General features: G+C 45.7%; 1 protein-coding gene and 2 long non-coding RNA genes across 12 annotated transcripts in view; 2 read left to right on the forward strand and 1 right to left on the reverse strand.

Annotated features, from left to right (window-relative positions):
- The window catches only part of RNF144A (ring finger protein 144A), a 154846-nt gene that overhangs the window by 39826 nt on the left and 98548 nt on the right, over nt 1–16472 (forward strand). The window lies entirely within an intron of this gene.
- Nucleotides 2129–2718, reverse strand: LOC116270236. Its single transcript, XR_004178171.1, has 2 exons — nt 2567–2718; nt 2129–2486 (listed from the first exon to the last, which is right to left on the reverse strand). It is a non-coding gene; the product is annotated as an uncharacterized LOC116270236 (long non-coding RNA).
- On the forward strand, nt 8379–16040 carry LOC116270237. Its single transcript, XR_004178172.1, has 2 exons — nt 8379–11481; nt 11576–16040. It is a non-coding gene; the product is annotated as an uncharacterized LOC116270237 (long non-coding RNA).

Genomic DNA, 16472 nt, shown 5'->3' on the forward strand with positions numbered 1-16472 from the left:
CCTTCTGCAGGGCTCTGCTCTGGGCTGGTGAAGGGACAGAAAGCAAAGTGAAGTGATTGAAGGGCACAGCCCAGTAACTCAGCTGCCTGCCGTGCCAGAGGTGGAACAAACGCATGGACAAGGGCAAGCCTGCCTTGCTTTCCTCCCCCGCACCCAGGTGACCACCGAGTTTGGGAGAAAAAAAGAATGTTGCAATTTAGGCAGAGCAGCTGGTTAAGGTTCTCGAGCCAGATGTCTTAGTGATTCATAGTGCTCTCAGCATAGACCTTGAACAATAACCCGTGTGGCCCACTTCGGTCGTTCTTGGTGGAGTGCTGGCTGCCTCTGGGAGTTACAAATGTTGGACTGTGACTAGCACCTTGAGCTAATGCAGTAGCCTCTCTCCTGTGTCATGGTGGGGAGTGTGTGGGACGCTGAGGGACAAAACTGAAGAAAGGTCAGTGTCCATGATTCTGGCGGACTGTCCATGTGGATTTTCTAGAGGGTCCCAGGCTGGCTGCCTTCCCAATCAGGCAGTTGCTTCTGTGGATCCCGCAGGAGGAGGCAGAGGAGGACATGGGTTTGGTATCTCACCTGCAAGGTGGCAGTGGGTGGGCTGTGCAGAGATCAAGGTTAAGAGTGGGCCCTGCTGAAAGGAGCTTGGATACTCTTCCAAAGCTCCTCTTTTACCCAATGGCTCCCTAAAAGCTTCTCTCTTACCCAGTAGCTCCCTATATGGTGCATTAGATCATCTTGTGGGTGCAGCATGGGGCTCCAGTTACTGCTCTCCAGTGCTTGCTCCCCTGAGCACTCTCTTACGGCCCTTGGAGCACAGAACACGTGATGTTCCTGGTGAAGCACCTCATTGACTCATTCCAAATAAACTCCCTCAGTGACAGGACAGGGCTTCCGCATCCCTGTGGCCAAGTCACAGCACTGGGTGTGAGGCTGGTGATCCGATACATGAGAAGCGCCCCGGCCTGTCTGCAACTCCAGGGAGTTCCTATCTCAGGGTCTCATGAAGCCCTTGTAACTTTCACAGCTTGTTCTCTCAGTGGGACATTGGGGCATGGCCAGGAATCAGAGACTATAAAAAGGAAGCAGAGAACCGAACGGCGGGATGGAAGTGAAGGTGGAGTGTGGCTCATTGGCATGATGATTTAATAGATTATTAGGAAAACAGGGATCATGATGTACCGTTGCGTGTGCACATCCAGCTAGGAGAGCTGCTGTTGGATGTCTTTGTTCATTTTCTGTTGCTGTAATAGAGTATCTGAGACTGGGTAATATAGAGAAAAGAAGTTTATTTCTCACAGTCCTGGAGGCTGGGAAGTCCGGGATCAGATGACCTCATGGGGTGGGCTCTTGGTGGGGGGCCTCACACTGCATCATAGCACAGCAGAAGGCATCACAGGACGAGGGGCGCACAAAAGAAAACCAAAGTGGCTTCTATAACAGACCCACTCTCATGACAGCTATTCTGCTCCCGTGATAACCCGTTAATCTATTCATCCATGACCAGTGAATGGATTCATCCAGTCATGAGGACAGATGCCTTATGACCCAGTCACTTCTTAAAAGATCACCACCGCCCCCTATACTGTTTCATTGAGGATTAAGTTTCAGCATGAGTTCCAGAGGGAAAAAACATGGAAACCATCGCACTGGAGCAGCAAGTGAAGTTCCCAAGTCCCCTGGATTCCCCGGGACTAGCCTACTACCAAATAGGCATGTGGATCGCAGTCAAGGGGCTACCTGTCCCTGCCCTCCTGTGGAGATCGTATAGCGCCGCTCCGAATTGTTCCTCCCTGCCCTCGTGTGGAGACCGTACAGCGCCGCTCCGTGTTGTCTCCTCCCTGCCCTCATTGTTGTCTCCTCCCTGCCCTTGTGTGGAGATCGCACAGCGCCGCTCCGTGTTGTCCCCTCCCTGCCCTCCTGTGGAGATCGCACGGCGCCACTCCGTGTTGTCTCCTCTGGGTGGCCCGCGTTCCGGAGACCCTCCAGCCCTCACGTTCTGTGATTCTAACAGTTAGAAATGAATGTCTTGCCCCTAGTATCCGGGAGGATATTTCATGGCAATGGAGACCACAGGAGAACTAAAGGGAAACATGGGTGGAGGAAAAGTAAACTGTATTGTTCAGTGAAGCCCTAAAATCCTCTTTTTCCTTTTATTCCCTTGGAGTAGACTAGGGACCATGTACATCAAAGACCCTTGTGCCTTTGGCATGGAATCTTTGCAACAGAGTGAAACCCTTTGAGGTTTCCAGATCAACTCTGAGAATCTGCCTCACTCTCTTATTTTTTTAAAAATGAGCCCAGCTGAAGGTGGTTCCCGACACTCGGAAGGCATACCATGAAGGGACTTTGACTTTTGTTAGAGAACTTGAGTCGGGGTGAGTCCACCTGGACCCCTGGATGGTACTCTTTTATGAAGGCAATGAGAGTGGCCAAGGTTGTGTTCTGGAAAGTGATGGTCACAACACACAACGGGGGAAGGATAATGCCATCTGGAATTGAAGGAGAAATTAGTCATGACTCGGGAGTGTTGGTGTGTAGAGAGAGGATTCTCAGATAGAACAGCACTGACCTGCTCTCTGCATAGATCAGGCATGTATTTCTTCTCACCGTGAAGGGAGGAGGTCATGCCAGGTAAATCTCAAGGAGCTTCCACACCTGAAATGTTCCTGGCAAATACGTGGGTTCCCCGGTGTGGCGGTATGAGAGTTCTTTTCTCCTTCACCGTGGACAGGCAGCTCTGTGGCAGTTTCAGGCTCTCCGCTGCATTCACACTCACAAGTGGTTTGTTTACTTCCTTCAGCATGAAGGAAGAACTGAAGAAAGTGCTGGCATGCGCTTAATTTTCAAATTGGCAGTGAAGTGATTGTATGAAGTCATTGGTCAGCATAATGCCAATTTCAATTGTGTGTGTGTGTGTGTGTGTGTGTGTGTGTGTGTGTGGTACTGAAGAAAGCTTTCAGAAAAATCTGCTTTGCTGTTTGAAATACAACTAGGTCCTCTGGATGTCTTTCTTGGACTTATGTGGTTTTTCTTCTTTATGGCTTTAGTGTAATTTCTCTTTAAAACATGTAATAATTTAGCAATTAGAAAAGGAATAATGCATGCTTTTCTTTTTTTAAGTCTGATGTTAAATCAGTCTGTGGGTTTCCGGTTATCTCTTACTGTATCACAGAAATGTCTGCTGCTTCATAGGCATTTAACATGTTGCGATTATCTTTATGATAATAAATCTTTATGATGATAATGATGATGATGATAATGATATGACCAGGAAAAAAATTAATTTCTGAGGGGTGGAGGCGTTTTATCTTCCAGATTGAATTCCTATAAAGGTACATTTTTTTTTCTCTTAGAATATGAACTACTCTTTTACAGACCTGCACTGAGTGCCTACTGTGCCCAGGGCACTGTCAGTGGAGTCCCTGCGATCCAGAGTATTTGATACAGACCCAGCCTCAGGAGACAGTAATGTATTTGGAGAGATGAGACATGCATGCATCCTAAGGACAAGAGGACACTAAGAGCCAGAGGACACTAAGAGAGAAAAGCTCCGATGCAGGGATCTTGCTGTGGATGACATCCTTGAGGCCATGCCTTCATGTCTGGCACATGACTTTGAATACCCATCCCCCTTTTGTCCTTCTGCCTAGAATTTCTTTCACTCACATAACAACATCACTCCAGCTTTAAAGCCCAGCACGAATAGCCCTTCTTCCCTGAAGCATTCCTGACTTGGCCACCTGGAAATGCTGTGTTTTCTTGGAATTCCTAGGCAGTGTGTGGTATTGTGGGAGTCATATTAGCGACAGTGTTTGATTGGCATTTGAAAATCTCTCTCTCATTTACTAAATACTTGTGAAATTGAAACAGCCTCGTTGTCTGGGGTAATACCTGAGGTTTGTTGTCTCATGGCCAGGGAGAACAAGGACACCAACACATGAAGAGTGAGGTTGAGAGTGGAAGTTTAACAGGTGAAAGAAAGAGAATAGCTCTCCACTACTGAGAGGGGTCCTGAAAAAAATGGGTTGTCGGATCCACAGTGAAATACAGGGAGTTTATAGATAAGCTGGTGGGGAAGTGATACCTGATCTACACAGGGAGCTAAAGACTGGTTAGACCAGGTGTGCCATTTGCATAGGATGCAAATCTCTGGTAGCCCCCACCCTAATGTTTTATTATGCAGGGCGGTTCTCTGCCTGAGCTGTACCATGTTGCCCTTTTATTTATTACTGTACACGTGGTAACAGAAAAGGGAAGATGGAGCCTCCGTGTTGGACATGCCCGGCCCCCAGGTAACTCTTTTCTATTGGTGCAGCTGCTGGCATCCCTCATCCAAGCTTCTAGCTTCCTTATTTTTGTTTGTGGCTCCATTTTTCAGGGTGTTCTTTGTTATAAGAGAAATGATTTTGGGGGGCAGGTTTTTGGTAGAAGGGAAGCTCTGCCAAACACCCTTTTGCCCTCACTGCCTGCCTAAATACTTTCTTTCTACCTCCTATATCAAAACTTTGTGCTATTTAGCCTTCTGACTGAACACTGGTTTCCTCATCTGTGAAGCCATGTATCTCATCAGATTATGGATAGTTACATTCACTGAAATAGGGAAAACTTCTAACACTTAGACCAGATAGTCAATAAAACATTAGTTCTTCCCCATTCTCTTTTACTTGAATATTTGTGCACTTGTCTTATTAACTGCAGCATAAACTTCCCGAGGCAGGGCAATGCCTTTCCCATTACTGAGCATAGGCATTCATGCACTGAAGGTCTTCAGTTAATGACTGGCCCCACCTTGCTAGTCTCCATGGTTTATGCCATCATGATGCCAGTGTTGCATTTGTGGTGGTCTTTGAACTGTGATTGATCATTGAAGGGAGATGACAAGATTATTTTGATAATTTGAAAAGGTGGATGAAGAAGGGGACTGTCCTCGGCACTGAGAAGCAGAGGTCAAGGATGAAGTTGTACTTGGACTTGAATTAGGCTAAGTTATAAGTGGTGATTTGATGCATGAAATCCACCTTCTAGTTTTGAGATACTGGAGCACATCTTGTCTGAATCGTGCCTTGTTCCACAGAGAGATACTGAGGCCTGAACAGACAGGATCGTAGGTAACATCAGGAGTCCTCAGGTAACATGAACATGAAATACCTGAAAAATGTGTGTTTGATTTTTACCCTTACTGGCCAAGCAAGGAGTCTCTGGGTTGAAATGTTTGTGCGCGTTTAGAGATAAGTGAATCTCCAGTGATTTTGGGAGCATGAAAGTTAATATGCAACACATTCTGATCCGATATACCTTCTTTGTTGGCTCCATCCTGTTCCTTAATGGATTGATGAACCTCTCTCGGTATCATGTCACTTTCTGAGCTCATAGACATTCCTCATCACACAATTAAATTCTTCGTGATTTTTTTTCTAAGTTAAACCTTTTCTTGCCTCCTTCCTCTTCTCAGAATGAATCTGTGTAATTGGATGTGTAAGGTCTGCTTACTTGCCATTTACCTGAATCTTTCCAAAATGACAGAACAAAAGACTATTACAAGAGAAGAGGCCCAAACAAACCCTGCAGTTTTAACAAATTTCCTTTTCCCCTTCCTTTTTCCCTCTCTCCCTCTCTCTTTTCCCCTTTCTTCTTTCCTCTGTTTAATTGATGAGCAAAAGTCTTTAGCTAGTTAATTACATATCTAGAGTTAAAACTCAGGGTTTCTGAGTCATGTGTCCTTGGTGTGCAGTCATTGGGTGAGGAGCTGGGGTTGTTAAAAATGAATTTAATATAGTCCCTCCTGTGAAGCAGCCGCAAACTAGAGGCAGGCATGGGACACACTGTATGCCCCGGAGTGGCTTTGCATTTGAGAACCATCCTTCTGGAAGCTGTGCAGGGAATGGGTCAGCCTGGTCTTGCATTTTCCTCACTCCCCTCCTGGCCCGCTCCAGCAGCTGGTAGGCAGAGCTGTAAAGGAAGTAATGATGTGGCTCAAGAAAGAGGCATGAGGTTAAAGTAAAACTGTGGCAAGGGTAGCAGAGATGGAAAACAAAAACAAAACAAAACACAGCAAGAGAACACATTGGCTTCCAATGTGAATTTTCATTCTTTGAAAGAGGGAGCGTGGTTTTGCACTCAACACAGTAGCAAGGAGTTTAGGTATAAAATTAGGATTTCTGCACACAGAGGAATTCTGCCTGCGCGTGCGTGCTGGGTGCCCCGTTTGGAATTGTTTACAGACAGTTGTACTCAACAAGTGTCAAATGTTTGCCCTATCATAGCTGGCAGGCCTGTTATGAGGATATTTACAAGAAACGTGAAACAACCCTGCAGACACATGCACTGGGACGAGGCTCAGCTTTTCTGGGCCTGGAGGGAAAACAGGAAAATAGGACACGATCTCAGCTCAGGAGGAGGGCGTGTTGGAGGCCATCATAGGAGGCAGTGGTGTCCCTGCAAGGTGGGGAACAGCCCCCACCACACATGCAAAGGCAGGTGGAAGCTCTTTGGTGAGTGGACCTACAGCACCAGACATGTACATGTATGGAGAGCAATTTTCTGTCAATTACTCAATTATAGAAATGTCTGTATATTCAGGGCCTTTATGGAGTTTAAGGGACCAGTGCCTTCTAGAGGGAGAAGCTTTTCTAAGCCTGAGGCATAACGCAAAACCTAAGCACAAATAGCGGGAAGGTAGGGCGGTGACTCTGTGGCAAGTGTGGAGCTGCAGGCCGGTGCGGTGGCGCAGAGCTTGGGGAAACGGGCGAGGATTGCATCTTCAGGATGGCATCCCGAAGCTGTTTTCCCATCCTTTCCAGGTGAATAAGGAAATAGGCACAAGATTTATAAAAATTGCTTTTGATAATTATCATCTTAAAAGGAAATCTCTCTTTTACCTTCTAGATTGCTATGCTGTTTGTATTTGGTGAAGAGACAGAAAATTTGCCTAAGTTTATCGGGGTTTTCACTTATTAAGCTTTCAGTTTTTAAACAGGATGTGCGTTTTAGGTTTGAAGGAGTTAAATGTTTAGTATCATTAAAAAAGAAAGAAAAGGAAAAAAGATACCCCCCCAACCCCCACAACACACACACTAATACCAAAATTACACATTCCCCCACAACACACACACTAATACCAAAATTGCACATTCAGCATTGGAGAAGTTGTTTACTCAGCAACAATTGTTATACCCTGACCTTTGCAGGCACTTCAAAGTCTTAGCCCATATATTTCACAGTAAGAAGAAATGGTGGTTTAAATGGACCGTGTGAGGACGATTATGACAATATTGGCCAGAGAAACACTGGAATATTTTAAAATTTGAGTTAGTCTCCAAATGTTGGATGTTTTCTTCACCTTCTAGCTAGGATGCAGAAACAACAGTAACACGAAGACTAAACAGCCATGGTCAGCGTCACCCGCTTTGGTCTTCCCAGAACCTGAAAAGTCTGTGCTCTGAGGTTTGTTTGGGGAGAAGGATGAATTGCCCCTGGAGAAATCTCCAGTCACCAAATGTCTAAAGCAGCCCCCACTATAAAAAGAATATTTTAAGAGGTTAATAGTAGCCAAGTTCTTTTTCCATGACAACCTCCTGTCTTGCGTTTTGAAGTACAGTAAATATTGGCATGAGAAGGGGAGTGATTTAGGGGCTATTTTCAGGAGGCCTGAAGCATTTCAACTTTAATAGAACAATCACCGAGCAGAGTGTTCCGTGAACAGGTAATTAGGAAGTCCGTGGTTAGGGCAGTAGCACAAGCTTGTGCAGTGAAGGCAATTCTTGAGCTGGTGTTACTCCTGATGGGATTTTCTATGGCCAGGTCTCTGGTTATACATCCTGGCCACTTCCACCTGGAAGCCCTCCTGATCCTTGAAGATCCATGCTTCTCCCCTGTACAGGCTTCTTTTCCCGACCGACCTTCCTCTCTTGGCTTTAGCTTTAGTTCTTTGGTTCGTGGTGTCAGGAGTTTTTACAGCCATCCACACAAGACATTTTGGAGACAAGTTTGTCTCCTCCTCCTCCCCACATACCATCCCCCATGCCTGTATGATGTTCTCCCTTTTCGTGACTCTCCCAGCAAGCCTTTGCTTCTCCAGTTTCCCATGGTCACCTGCTGAGTCAAGGTTCTTATTGGTTCGTACATGTGTGATAATGAATTTTTTTTTTTGTTTTTTTGAGAGGGAGTCTCGCGCTGTCGCCCAGGCTGGAGTGCAGTGGCCGGATCTCAGTCACTGCAAGCTCCAACTCCCGGTTTGCCGGCCTCCTGCCTCATCTTCCGGTGGCTGGGATCACAGGCTACCGGGCCTCGGGGCTATTTTTTTTTTTTTTTTGTATTTTAGTAGAGATGGGGTTTCACTGTGTTAGCCAGGATGGCCTCATCTCCTGACCTCGGATTCAATCTGCCTCGCCTGTGATAATGAATTTTACCCATCACTATGCATGTAGGTCATTCTTCCTCCAATGAGAGTTTATTCTGACAAATTACTACAAATCAAGCTTTGAAAATGTTATGTGAAACATGTAATTCTTCATCTACAGAAGACACCGTTCGTTTGTCATCTGCGACAGAAAACTTCCCTTGGGGCGTGTGGGCACCAGTGGTTATGGGGGAAGGAGGATGAGTGTGAAGGGAACCTGCCCAGGGTCTTGTTAGTGCCCCATTGTGCCCCACCCTTGCCCCTTTTTGCATGGGGACTTTGAGGAGCCCCTCAGCCTTGTCCTGTGGCGCCCTGTCCTGGAGCAGCCCCCGGTCTTGGGAGATAGAGTTGGTAGATCTCAGCCCCTGCTCTCTACTTCTGGGTAACTATGAGGCAGGGGTGTGACAGTGACTGTCTGAGTCCTCCATGGGATTAAGCATCCATTAACCTCAGTAGCGACCAGAGTGGTAAATCCTTCACTTGTACTTCATTCACTTCTTCACGTCTACAACTGTTTCCTTAGCTCAAGAAACTCACCTACCAAATAAATCACTTGCATAGGAATCATTGTCTCAGGGTCTGCTCTAGGGGAAGCCAAATTAAGATACTTCCATAGACTTCTTTTTTTTTTCTTTTTATGTGCAAAATGAGGGAAAAGTCAAAAGCTCGCTGGAAATATCAAATGAATTAAAAGTTGATGAACATCTTTGCAAACCCAGAGCACTAAGCTACTTGATTTGGGAACTCATGTTTCAGTGGACCTGGACCTTCTATTAGCATTTTAAGGAACAGTGTTTTTTTCAGAAACGGGTCACTGCGTGCGGTGAGTTGTTGATATCTGTAGAGTAGGGGAAGTGGTGTCCACTTCAAAGGATTCTTAATTCCATGGGATTTGGCATTAGTTGCTTTTGAATGGTATGTCTCTTCTGCTCATTACTCCCAGAATGGTATCATGTAAAACAGCCCGGTGTGGGCAGCCACCCTGTCCTTGCTGATCCTTCCTCAAGGGCCTTCTCTTCTCTGGGCAACCCTTGAGAAGGCTAGAGGAGGTGTGTTCTAAACTCTTCTGGCATTCCATATTTTCATTTGAAAATACAGAAAGAGAAGATCCTGCAGGATGAGTTGCAAGTTAAAATACGTGGGCATAGTACTTTCTTATATTATTTTGGTTGAAGGAGGGGAACAGTGAACACTTCGGGCCCAGAGCAGGCAAGGTTAGAACAGACTCCTGGTGGGTGCAGCTGGCTTTGCCAGTGGCTCTTCACCTCCTCAGCTGGGACAAACCACTGATTTATTCTGGGAACATAGAACACGGCTCCAGTAATTGGAATGTGTTCTTGTGGCTGCAGCAGTCCTGCGGGTCCATGCTTGCTGGCCCATTGCCTGGTCTTGAAGACAAGAGCTTTGCTCCCCCTACTGGGATCAGTCTAGTCTCATCACAAGAAACAAACACGTTTGAGAAAACAAATCCTTTTCTCCTACCATACAAAATAACACCCAGAATTACCTGTCAATGTGTTTTTTACAAATTTAGCCACAGTGTCTGGAAAAACGCATCAACTCTTCTTCAGGGCAAAGCAGGCACTGTGAAGTTGGCGAGGGCATTGCCAGTGTCTCTTGGCATCATCCTCCTCAAGCATGACTGGTGGTCAGAGCCCACGGTGTTCCCAGGTATTATGTGTTCGGGCTGTCCCATTGAGTCCCTGCAGTGGTAGTAAGAGGCTGGTGAGATGTGGAGGTTCCTGCTGGTCAGATGAGGTCCTGGGCTCAGGGACACTGTGAGCGTAGCACAGAGCCGCCCCTCGAGAGCATAGCATGTGGTCTCAGGGTGCACCCAGGTATACCGCCTCTTGGTCCAGGGCTGTAGCCAGTAGGTTAGGTAATACCTCATCCTTGGGGCTGAATGTCAGTAGTGATGACAATAATGATGGCCATTCCTGTAGTGCATCAGTGTCATTACTGGCCTTGTTAGTAGGGTGCCACATCTGTTAACTTATTTAATCCTCATTATTCTAAATGGTGTCGTGGGCTTAACCATGTCCCCTTAAAATTCATATGTTGGAATCCTAACTCCCAGTACATCAGAGTGTGTGACCTTATTTGGAAAGAGGGCCTTTACAGTGGTAATCAAGTTTAAATTAGGTCGCTGGGGTAGGCCCTCACCCGGGATGACTGGTGTCCATATAAGACGGGGAAACTGGGAGACAGAGATACACACAGAAGGAAGATGATATGAAGAGACACAGGGAGAAGACGGCACCGACAAGCCAGGGAGAGGGGCCTGGGACAGATCCTTCCTCTGAGCCTCAGAAGGAGCCGACCCTGCCCACACCCTGCTCATGCTCCTGCATCTTCCAGAAGTGTGAGAAAATACGTTTCTGCTATTGGAGCCACTCAGTCTGTGGTGTTTGTCACTGCAGCCCCAAGAAACTAATAAAAGTACAGGCTGAGCATTCCTAATTCAAAAACGCCAAAATCTGAAATGCTGCAGAGTATGAAACTTTGAGTGCCGACCGTGCCACGGGTGGAAACGTTCATATTTGACCTCATGTGACAGATTGCAGGCAAAATGCAGTCAGTCTGCCTTTCATGCACAAAATTGTTACAAATCTTTTATAAAATTTTACCTTCAGGCTATGTGTGTATAAGGTGTATATGGAGCAAAAGTGAATTTCATGTTTAAACTTGGGTCCTGATATGGTTTGACTTTGTGTCCTCACCCACATCTCATCTTGTAGCTCCCATAGTTCCCGTGTGTTGTGGGAAGGACCTGGTGGGAGATGATTGAACCATGGGGGCGAGTCTTTCCCATGCTGTTCTCGTGATAGTCAGTGGGTCTCCTGAGATCCGATGTTTTTAAAAACAGGAGTTTCCCTGCGCAAGCTCTCGCTCTGCCTGCTGCCATCCACGTACGATGTGACTTGCTCCTCCTTGCCTTTCATCATGATTGTGAAGCCTCCCCAGCAATGTGGAGCTGTAAGTGCAATGAGCCTGTTTCTTTTGTAAATTGCCCGGTCTCGGGTAAGTCTTTATCAGCAGCATGAAAACAGACGAATACACGTCCCAGCCCCAAGCTATCTCATCAGGTATATGCAAATATTTCAAAATCCAAAACACTTCTGTTCCAAGCATTTCGGATGAGGGATATTCAACTGGTACCATTTTCCTCATTTTATACAGGAGGAAACTGAGACCTGGAGAGGGAGGAACTTGCCCAGGTCCCTTCAGAGAGCAGAGGCTATGGTGGAGAATGAGCCCAGGGTCTGTCCCAGTATCCACACCCTCAGCCACCAGCTTCACCAAGTAGTGACTTGCACCTTCTTTCTGCACAAGCCACAGGACTGTGTTTTTCTCACCATGCGATGGCTTCTCCAGTGGCCTAGCCCTTCCTCCTGCAGCCCCCATTTCTGTTTGAAGTTTTGAACCAAATTTGTTGCCCCCAAAGCATGACCTGCACAAAATTGAGTGCATAGAGTCATGTGTAAAACTGAACTTTGAGAATATGAATTTTGTGCACTAAAATCACTCTTGTCTTTACCTTGCTTTCCTTATTTGACACATTTTTCTTACTTGTTTTTCTTTTTGCAAAGTATAACATACACTTCGTAAAATAACTGACAAGTATAGAAAAGCAGAAATACTTAGTGACCATGTCATTGTACTCTGTGGTGTGTGGTCACTGGGTTTCCCATTGTTCTTTGGCCTTGTCCTTGTTGCAGGAGTTCCAGCTGATTGGACAGAAACCTCTGGCTGGGAAGTCATGCCCAGTCCTCTTGGGACGGGTGTGCAGTTTTCCACGTTCTCCTGAGTCCCTTTCCGTTTCCACATCTGTAAACTATTGCCTGCTTTAATATTCCTTCAGTTGTCTGGTTCCTTGAGTGGGCCTGCCTTCTTTCTACTGGGAGCCCCTGTAGGGATGGTAGGGATGGCCAGGGTGTGGGGTCCCAGTGATAGGGCTGTCTAGCATATGAGGTGATTCTAGTCTTCAGCATATCTGCCAGAAGGATAATAAATGTTACAAAACTAAAATATGGGGCAAACCAGGTCATGGGTGAGTTAAGACTGAATAACAAATTGCATTCTGAGGTGGGGTCTGGCAGCATGCTGCAGTTTCAGGGTCAATGAGATTTTTCCTTAACCCTTCTCTTTTGCAGTCTTCAGCTGTGTGGAACTTGCTGACATGGGGCAGTCAGTTATTCTAGACACAGACAGCTCTGGCACCTGTGTGGGGAGTGGCAGCGCTGCTCACCTGGGCCTTGGAATTCTGTCCTCTGATTTGCCATGTATCTGAGTGATACCAGATGAAGTCTTGGACAGAAGCACTCCCTGGGCTCTCGCTAGTTCTGACCTTCACTTTGTTTTTTGCATGGATTCAACTCCCAGTTTCCAGTTAGCTAAGCCTGCTTCTCTACTTTTCAGTGGGACCTGGGATATTTCTCTACTGTGGGATAAGAGAGTATACAATGTTTCTTTCTAGATTCCTGATTTTATTCTTTTGAACCTAATGCAGTTTCCTTTCTAGTCTTAATGGTTTTCAAAAAGAGGGGATTGCAGTTTGGTTCATGAATGGAGAGCCTTGGAAGGGGAGTCTCATTTCTTCTCACACAGGCCCCTGGGGAGGAATTATTGTCTCCCCCAGGGTTCCGATCCAGCCCACAACCTTATAGGAGTAACTTCAAATCAAGCTGATGCCACCTAAACCCACCCATTTCCCTTGAAGCCAGAGCAACAGCAAACAGCAGAGTGGATTCTAATTTTAACTGGTCTGCCTCCTCTTCTTTCCCTCCTCCTCATTGCAGGCCTAAATTGTGGGCACACGCTCAGTCATCTGCCAGGCAGAGCTGCAGCAAGATTGAGTGACAGTCTGAAATGCTGCTGTACTTCTGTGTTCAACTATCAAACTTTGGGAGATAACTTTCCTCCTAGCTACAAAAGGGAAATTATATAACTTCTTGTGCTAACCGCCACTTACCCTCTTTAACTGCACATGGCTTCGTATGTTTATAACTTATTTTTTCCTTTTTAGAATAATTTTTCAGGTGGGTTGGGTGGAACGGAAATAGCCCTGTGGGGGGGTCGTTCCTCGGGCTAATTGCTGATTCTTGGAGTGGGGCTGTGGGATTGGAAGATTCCTCTTGACAATCCTTTTCCTTTTCTGGTTGCCTCCCTTCCTGGCCTCTCTGGCACATAAACCATCTTCTCTTAGAGATTGACTGTTCGGTGCGCATGTTGCGCAGGACTATAGCTAACAAGGCAGCCAGCTGTGTCTCAGGGTTGCGTTCCACCCCGGGGATGCAGTGTGTCCCAGCGAGGCCAAGGACTGCCATTCTGTTCCCGAGCCACATCCAGGCCCAAACTCCCACAGAAAAGGACCTACAGATGCTTGCATCTGGCAAAGCGGAAGATCCACAGGAAAGCGTTTAGTTCTTGACTAGAAAGGTGCACGCCCTCTAACAGTGGGGGATAATAGTTACAATAATGGTAGACACCAGCACCAGTGAAGCCCAAGAGGCGGTCACATTTATGGTTTGAAGAGTAGGATTCTGAAGCCAGATTGCCTCTGTTTGAAGCTAGGCTCTTGACATTTACTAATTTTGTGACGTTGGACAAGTTGGGGAACTTTAAAGCCTCATTTTCTTATCTGTGAAATGGGGATGAGCATGCCTACTTCATAGTTTACTGAAAGGATTAAATGAGGCATTATACCACTAATGCAGGTTCGGATGGTGCCTTAGTTACTGGAGCTGGTGTTAAGTGTAGGCAATTTGCCACAGTCACGTGGTTGGGTGTCTGAGCTGGGGTTCAAACTCAGTGGCCTCTGATCCCAGAAGATTGCACACTTTTTAGTATAGGATGTTGTGTCTAATATTAGGATGTCGTGTCTAATATTAGGCTCACGTGGTGTCTTAGGATCTTTGGATAAAGAGACTTAGGCTCTTATCCTAAAATTGTCATTAACTGTTCAACCACAGACTAGTTGGATTAATTTTATTGTACTTCCTCCATTTCTTCTGTGTGTATCGGCATGTAAGGCTCTTGTATTGCCATCAAACATGCAGATTAAATGCTGATGGAAGGTGGCCCGGGTAGAAGGTCCTCCTGGTCACCTCTTAGTACAGGGTGGGCATCTCCTCAGAAGACCAGTCCGACAGCACAGTGCACACTGTCTGCTGGAAAATAGGCCAGGGAGGATGAGGTTGGGAAAGGGTTTCACATCAGGCATAAGTCTTTGGAGTGGAAATGGAATTTTAACTTTCTTCCAATATTTACTAGAGAAAGGAGAAGATTGGAAGGGTGAGATGGATTTCCACCATCCCTAGAAAATTGTCAGTACCCACCGCAGGGGTCAGCATATGGTCCATGGGCCAAATCCGGCCCACTGCCTGTTTTCATAAATAAGGCTTCACAGGCACACAGCCGTGCCTGTTGGCTTACATGCCATCTCTGACTGCTTCGTGCTCCAGGATCAGAGTGGTCTTTTCTACAGAGACCCCATGGCCTACAAAGCCTGAAATGTTTTCCATCTTGCCCTTAGCAGGTAGACTTTACCAATCTCTGGTCTACAGTGTTACTGGACTTCAGGATAGCACGTTGTTCACCACGTAAGGAAGGATGTGGAAATTAAGAGTAAGTGAGAATTCTGGAGGATCTAGTTTTTTAGGCTATGACTCATGCCCATTAATTGATGTTAGATTTGTCATTTACCAGCTCCACCTCATTCTCAGCCTGTAAAGTGGGAGGGTGGAAGTTACAGGCATATCTGTTCTCCAGGAGTGCTGAATAGTATAGGTGTCTCAAGAAGGGAGAATGGCGTTTGTAGCATGATTCTGCACATTGTCAAGATTATGGCTGCCTTATGACCATCAGTATCACGTGCATTCTAATTTTCAGAAAATAATTAAATACAATATTGTGGTTCAGAGCATGGGGCTGGCTTCAGACTGCCGAGATCCATATGCTGTTTCCATGTCCGTGGTAGTGTGATAGTCAACAAACTTCTTAACCTCGCTGTGCCCCGGTCTCCTTGTACCAAATGGGAGGTAATAATACCACCTCACTAAGCTATTGTAAGATTAAGTGGCTTATGAGTTGGTACACCTAGTAAGATCTTAATACATGTCAGCTATTATTAGTGCATAATTCTTGTTTGAATTAACACTGTTTTTTTTTTTTTTTTTCTTATGGGAAAAAGAAAAGCCTCCCTGAAAGGCTGGCACTATGAAAGTAGTCAGACTTTACTGATTGTGAAAGTAAGTCTTACATTCACAGTGCCGTGAGCTGACCAACCTTGTCTAACTCTTAGCTCTCGACAGGCAGATGCATCAAGGATGTTGCACCTTTTGACAATAAAATACATTTCAGATTTTAAATTAAGAAGAGACATGTAGGGGAGCCGACATAGGCTGACATTTTTGGAACTCCGAGTTAGAGACAAAAAATTAATTAAAATATTATTTGGAATTTTTGTGGTAATTTATACAATACTAAAATACATTTCCTAACTTTCTTTGAATAGCCAAATAGATGTATAGAATGAGCAGGTATGATTGCTTGGTTGTGACCGGAAACGAAGTTAGAGACCGTCTGTTTATTCTGAATGATTATAATGGCTTTTATTTTTATTAAAATCTTTGCAATGTTTAAATATGCACGTGTATTAGTCTGTTTTCATGCTGCTGATAAAGACATACCCAAGACTGGGAAACTTACAAAAGAAAGGTTTAATTGGACTGACATTTCCATGTGGCTGGGGAGGCCTCACAATCATGGCAGAAGACGAAAGGCACATCTCACATGGCGGCAGACAAGGCAAGAGAACTTGTGCAGGGAAATTTCCATTTGTAAAACCATCAGATGTCGTGAGATCCATTCACTATCACGAGAACAGCACGGGAAAGACCTGCCCCCATGCTTCAGTCATCTCCCACTGGGTCTTTACCACAACTTGTGGGAATTATGGGAGCTACAAGATGAGATTTGGGTGGGGACACAGAGCCAAACCCTATCAGCATGTGATTCATAATCAAACTTCTTTAAAGCTATATATGGAGAATCCAGCTGGCACCTGTGCCTGCTC

Source organism: Papio anubis, chromosome 14 (assembly GCF_008728515.1).
Source record: "Papio anubis isolate 15944 chromosome 14, Panubis1.0, whole genome shotgun sequence".
Classification (NCBI taxonomy): Eukaryota; Metazoa; Chordata; class Mammalia; order Primates; family Cercopithecidae; genus Papio; species Papio anubis.